A 6,475-nucleotide genomic window follows, 5' to 3' on the forward strand; every position below is an offset into this window, starting at 1 on the left:
AAACACTGTCCACCATGGGTAACCATTATCACATTTGACACATCAGTGTCACAGTGTTCAGCATCACAGCAACCACAAGTTACTGCTGTACGGCAAGTGGACAGACCAGTGCTGTATGACCTAGGAGAATGTTTGACCAAAACAATTAAAACCAGGCCTGAGGGCTGCAGATTAAAGTCAGCCATCTTTGGCTTGGTAGCATCACTTTCTGTCCCATAGGCCAACTGAGCTTTCTCTATGTTGTTGTGAGTCACAGGCAACTCATAGTGACCCTATGAATGAAAGACCTGAACACTTGTATAACTTTCATCATTTCTCCCTTATGGGTAGTATGCTTGTTTATACATAAACAAGTTTATTCTTTGCAGAGAAATCTCAAACTTATGGGAGAAAAGAAAGAAAAGAAAAATCTCTAGAGGCTAGGTCAAAGGGTAAAAAGAAAAAAATACAGTACAGAAAGGTATAAATTGAGCTAGACTTTGGCAAAACTTCATCTTCATTACAGTTCTATTCTAGGATGCAATTTATGACCCTAGAAAAGTGCCTGACAAAGCACAGTGGCTAAGCATTTGGTGGTTAACTGAAAAGTTTGAAATACCAGACTTAGAAAGGTGTGGCCGTGTGCATCTAAAGATTGGACTGTAGTCTTCAAAATTCTGTGGACATTTCTATTCTTCCAATAGGTTACTGTAAGACAGAATTGACTTGATGGCAATGGGTTTTGATTTGGTAGAAAGGTGCTTTACAGTCACCATCAACTCTTTTGATACTTCCTTGTGGCTTCCAAGGTAAACAGTATTGGAAAAGTACAAAATGAAACAAAAAAAGCACTCAACAAGCATATCAACCACCTGATCTCTAAGAAAAACATAATTGCTTAGAGGCATGGAAAGAGCCAAGATGTATTTACAGGTCATACAGGCCAAGAATCTGTAATATGATCGTCTAAAAACACTAGGAATTTTCAATATTGGAGAAAATGAAGGCTGAGAATGAATAAATATATGCATGAAGTCATAAGAAAAATTTACTCAACAAAAAAATTGTCAGGAAAGAACTGGGTCATTTGAGAGCTATGTGGCAACTCTTCCACTTTTACCTGGATAGTCAGGTGTTGTTTCTGTTAAGTGATATCTGAACCCTGCCCTATCCTTTGTTATCCACATCATCTCAGATACAGCTCTGACACACAACAATGTTTGTGCCCATTGGCACAATCACTGTGTCAATTCATCATATTGAGAGTCTTCATTTCCTCCACTGACTATCCACCTTTCCTTGCTCCAAGGAACGCACTGGCTGCACCTTTTCTAAGACCCATGTTTATTCTATTGGCAGTCCATAGAATATTCAGTACCCTTCTCCAGCACCAAAACCCAAAGGCATCAATTATTCTTTTATCATCCTGACTCACTGTCTAACACTCAGATGCATAGCAAATGATTGAAAAGACCATGGGTTTAATTAGGTGCACCTTACTCTTCAAACTGACACCTTTGCTCTTCATTGTTTTGGAGAGGTCCCTGACAGCAACCCTTCCCAATACAGCACATCTTTTGATGTCCTGGCTGCTGGTGCCAAGGGTGTTGATGGTGGACCTAAGCAAGATGAAGTAAATTTCTATCTCTTGTCATCCATCATGATGCTGCCTATTTGCCCAGTGGTGTAGACTTTTGTTTTCTTGATGTTAAGATGTAACCTGTATTTAAGGATGTAGTCTTGGTTCCTCTGTAGCAAGCATTTCAAAATCTTCCTTACTTTCCGCAAGCAAGGTTGTATCATCTGCATAACAAACACTGTTGACAAGTCTTGCTCTGATAGATAATGATGCCACATCCTTCTTCAAAGTCCAGATTTTCTAATGATTTGCTCAGTGTACAGATGGAACAGGTACAGAGAAAGGATAGAACACACACCTTGCTGTTGTTGTTGTAGTTTGCGACTCATAGTGACCCTATGTACAACAGTCCTAAGCCCTGCTCTATCCCTTGCCAATCTCACGGTCTTCGACATGCCTATTCCCATTACCCCAGTGAGAGTCAATCCATCTCATTGAGGATCTTCCTCTCCTGCTCTGTCCCTCCACCCTCCCAAGCATGATGGCCCTCTCCAAGGACTGCTCCCTCCTTGCAACATGTCCAAAGTATGTCAGATGAGGCTTCATAATCCTTGTCTCCAAGAAGCAGCCTGGCTTCACCCTCTCCAGGATGAATTTGTTTGTTCTCCTAGCAGTCCATGGTATGTCCAATACTCTTCTCCAGCACCACAGCTCAAAGGCATCAACTCTCCTTCTATCATCCCTAGGCATTGTCCAGCTCTCTGATGCATAGCAAGTAATGGCAAAGACCATAACCTGTATCAGGTGCACCTTAGTCTCCAGACTGACACCGTTGCTCCTCAGTACCTTGGAGAGGTCTCTGACAATAGGCTTTCTGATTGAAATTCGTATTTTAATTTCCTGGCTGCTGGTACTAAGAGTTACCTGATTTAAAATTATACAATGTTCCTTGCTCTGTTCATGTCGCAGCTTCTTGGTCTAGATGATTGGTCTCATGAGCACAATTAATTCTGGGATTCCCATTCTTCTCACTATCAAGTCATAATTTGTTATGGTCCACACAGTCAGATGCCTTGGCATAGTCAATGAATCACAAGTAGACATTCTTCTAGCATTCTTTACTTTCATCTGGGATCCATCTCGCATCAGCAATGACATCTCTAAAACGTGCCTGAAGTATATGAGACAAAATTTCATTATCTTTGCTTCCAAGGAACACCTGGCTGCTTCTTTTCCAAGTTATATGTTTTTTCTTTTGGCAGTTCATAGAATATTCAGTGACACATCATCTTCTAAATCTAGTCTAAATTTCTGTTAATTCTCTGACAGTGTACTGTTCTGTTTTTGAACAATCTCCAATAAGAGTTTACTTGCAGGTAATATTAATGATACTGTTTGGCAATTTCCATATTCTGTTGGATCATCTTGTTTGGCAGTGAGAACAAATGTAGATCTCTTCCAGGCAGTTGACCAGGTAGCTGTTCTCCAAATTTCCTGGCATAGCTTGGTGAGCTCATCTAGGGCTGCATCTGCTTGTTGAAATATGCTAATTGATACTCCATCAATTCCTGGGACCTTCTTTTTTGCAAATGCTTTCAATGCAGCTTGAAAGTTCATCACCATTGGTTCTTTATCACACACTGCTTCCTGAAATGGTTCTATGTCCACCAATTCTTTTTGCACAGTTTCTCAGTGTATTTATTTAATCTTCTTGGGTTTTGTGGTGGTTTTTTTTTTTTTAACTTTAAAACTTTGGATTTTTTTTTATTGGTTTGCTTACAATCATTTATGTGTGTGTGTGTGTGTGTGTGTGTGTGTGTGTGTGTGTGTGTATTTACTTACTATTGATCTATGCCTAACATCTTTCCTTACCTTCAAGTCCTCAGGAAATCTTTCCTATTCCTTCACCCCACCCACACACTAACTCCTACTATTCTAGTGATTTCTCCCCTTTCTTCTTTTTCTGTCTTCTTTCCCTCCCAGTATCTTCCCCTTTTGAGCATTTATACATATCTTGCTCAGTTATCCTCCTGTTTTCACATAAGTGGTCTTGTGCAGTATTTATCCTTATATGACTGAGTTATCTCACTCAGTATACTTTCTAGACTCTCCTATGTCTATGTCTACATATGTCTCCTGGGTCTACAGTATTTTACAAAAAAATTTTTCCTTAGTGCTGCATAGTATTCCATTGTGTGTGTCCACAGTTTCTACTTTCTTGCTATTGTGATGTTTCTATTTTCTATTGTGAATAATAACACTGCTATGAATATAGGTGTACATACATTCATTTGCGTCTCAGTTCTGATTTCCTTAGGATATATTCCTAGCAGTAGCATAGCTGCGTTATATATTATTTCTATAGTCAGCTTTTTTTTAGAAATGCCAAACTGCCTTTCATAGTTGTTGTACCATTTTACAACCCCATCAGCAGTACATGAGTTCCAATTTCTCCAAATCCTCTCCAACATTTGCTGTGTTTGCTATTGCAGATGGGATGAAATGGTATCTCATTGTTGTTTTGATTTGCCTCTGTCTGATTGCTAGTGATTTTGAACATTTTTTCATATATTTGTTAGTCATTTGAATGTCCTTTGTGAAAAGGTCATATCTTTTCATATAATTTTTGGACTAGGTTTTCAGTCTTTTTCTTGTGGACAGCCTATAGTATTCTGTAAACTTTTCTTATGAGACCCTGGTTTGAAATGTCATTGTCAATTTTTTTCTCAGTCTGTGGGCTTGCTTTTCATCCTATTGGAGAAAGTTTTGGATACATGCAAGGATTTGATTTTAATTTTCAATTTTATCCTCTCCTGTTTGCACATTTTTGGTTACATTTGCAAGCCTGTTAGTCAGGTAGCAGTTTCCATTCACTGACAGTGACTCAGGAACTCTGGGCAGGGTTTCCTCATGTGTGTATATCCTTTGAACTATTTTTATGTCTACAGCAGAAACTGGAATGTCTTTTGTGTAAATCCTTAGGACTGGAGAATTTTATTGTGCTGTACATAGAAAGAATATATTAGGAAATCTTGTGGTGAAGTTGTGTTGTACATAGGAAGACTACATAATGAAGTCCTGTGGTAGTGTTATGCTGCACATAGAATATATAAGGGAACTCTGGTGGCCTAGTGCTAAGGAGCTGGAGTTGTGCTTTCACAGTTCTAATCCACCAGCAGCTCTAAGGGAGAAAGATGGGCAATCTTCTTCCACATGATTTATAGTCTCTGGTGGGTCAGCTATGAACTGGTTCTGACAATGAGGGTTTGAGGTTTTGTTGGGGTGTATTTTTTAAATTCATTTCAATGACTAACCAATATGATGTCAGTTGGTGGTGAGAGAAGCTTGAAGTCCAGGTGCAGTCTTTTAAGTTCTCTTCAGTCATATTATATTCCAGTCATATCAAAATTGTGTTCCTCCTTGCTCTAAATAGCATTGCCACGCAGGAGTCACTTTGTTTACTGTCTTTACAGCAGCACTTCAGAAGGTATTTTGAAATCCTTCTTCTAATTCTAAAGCAAGAACCTTAGGCCTGGTTACCATTATCCCTTCCATGGACTTGTCCCATGTCTGTTGTTTTCTGGCTTCTCCTTGGTCCCATTCCTGCTTCCCTCCAAGTGATTTCTAAGAAATGGGTTTACTAATATGATTTTTTAAAACTTTCTTAACTCTCTTTTCCAGTTAACAGCAACCAAAATCCAAACAACATGATCTGTCTCCTGCTTGATTCTCCAATCTCATCACTCTCATACCATCTACTCCCTTGCTTAAGCCTTGAGGCTTTCTATTGCTCAAACAAGCCAAACTTGTTCAGCCTCAGGGTTCTCCTGTTGTCTTTCCTCTAGAATGCTCTTCCTTCTCATGCATGCCACAATTGGCTCAGCAGGCTTCCTTAGAAAGACCTTCCTTGGTCACTCTGTTTTGTTTCTTAGCATGATCACTACTATTTAAATGATTTTATATCATCTATCACATCTACTTAGAAGCATGAGCTTCTGAGGGAAACACTCTACCTACTTTATTTATTGATGTATTTCTAGCATATGTTGTTTGTTGTTAAGTGCCGTCGAGCTGTAGGCAACTCATAGTGACCCTATGATTGAAAGTCCTCCTGCTTCCAAGCTTGTTTCAACCAGCGAGCGCCATCAAACACTGTCCACCATGGGTAACCATTATCGCATTTGATACATCAGTGTCACAGTGTTTAGCTTCACAGTGATCACAAGTTACCTCTGTACGGCAAGTGAACATGCCTGGCCTATACTACCTAGATGACTGTTTTAACAAAAGCAATGAAAAACAGGCCTTAGTGCCGTGGATTAGAATCACCCACCTTCAGCTTGGTAGCATCACTTTTGGTCCACTAGGCCAACTGGTCTTTCTCTGTGTTGTTAAGTGCTGTCGAGTCATGGATGACATAAAAAAATAAATTTTGATTTTTTTTTAAAGATGAAAGCTAAGATAGTTTATTAGGATAAATACATCTCAGAGAAAGAAGGGTCAGTCTCTGGAAGTAAAGAAATGGACAGAGACCCAAACTATTTTTTTAGCAAACAAATGAAATAGCATTAAGGCCTGAGTCTTATTGCTGTGCAATAAGAATTTCTGTGTTCTACAGTGCTTTACCTGGATAAAAGGGCATAGATTCCCATGGGGAATACATTGCCCTTCCATCTGGTTGAGGAAGATGCAAAATAGAACTGTTTTTAAAAGAATATATGATTAGGCATGATATATAGGACAATAGCCCAGAATAAAGAGATACACTGTGAAGAGGACTGGGGGGAGGGGAGAGAAGGAGGTAATTGTGCAACAATGAATGTTTTTTTTCTATATTTTATTAATTTTCATAAACATTTACAGAGATTTTGGGTTTCCATTCATTCATTGTTGCACTATTCTCTCTACCCTCCTCCC

General features: G+C 39.1%; 1 pseudogene; it reads left to right on the top strand.

Moving 5' to 3' along the window:
* The window catches only part of LOC102872962, a 65,462-nt pseudogene that overhangs the window by 58,203 nt on the left and 784 nt on the right, over positions 1 to 6,475 (top strand).

This window comes from Elephantulus edwardii, unplaced genomic scaffold, assembly GCF_000299155.1.
Source record: "Elephantulus edwardii isolate Elephantulus edwardi_28Jun2011 unplaced genomic scaffold, EleEdw1.0 scaffold00061, whole genome shotgun sequence".
In the NCBI taxonomy this organism is placed as follows: Eukaryota; Metazoa; Chordata; class Mammalia; order Macroscelidea; family Macroscelididae; genus Elephantulus; species Elephantulus edwardii.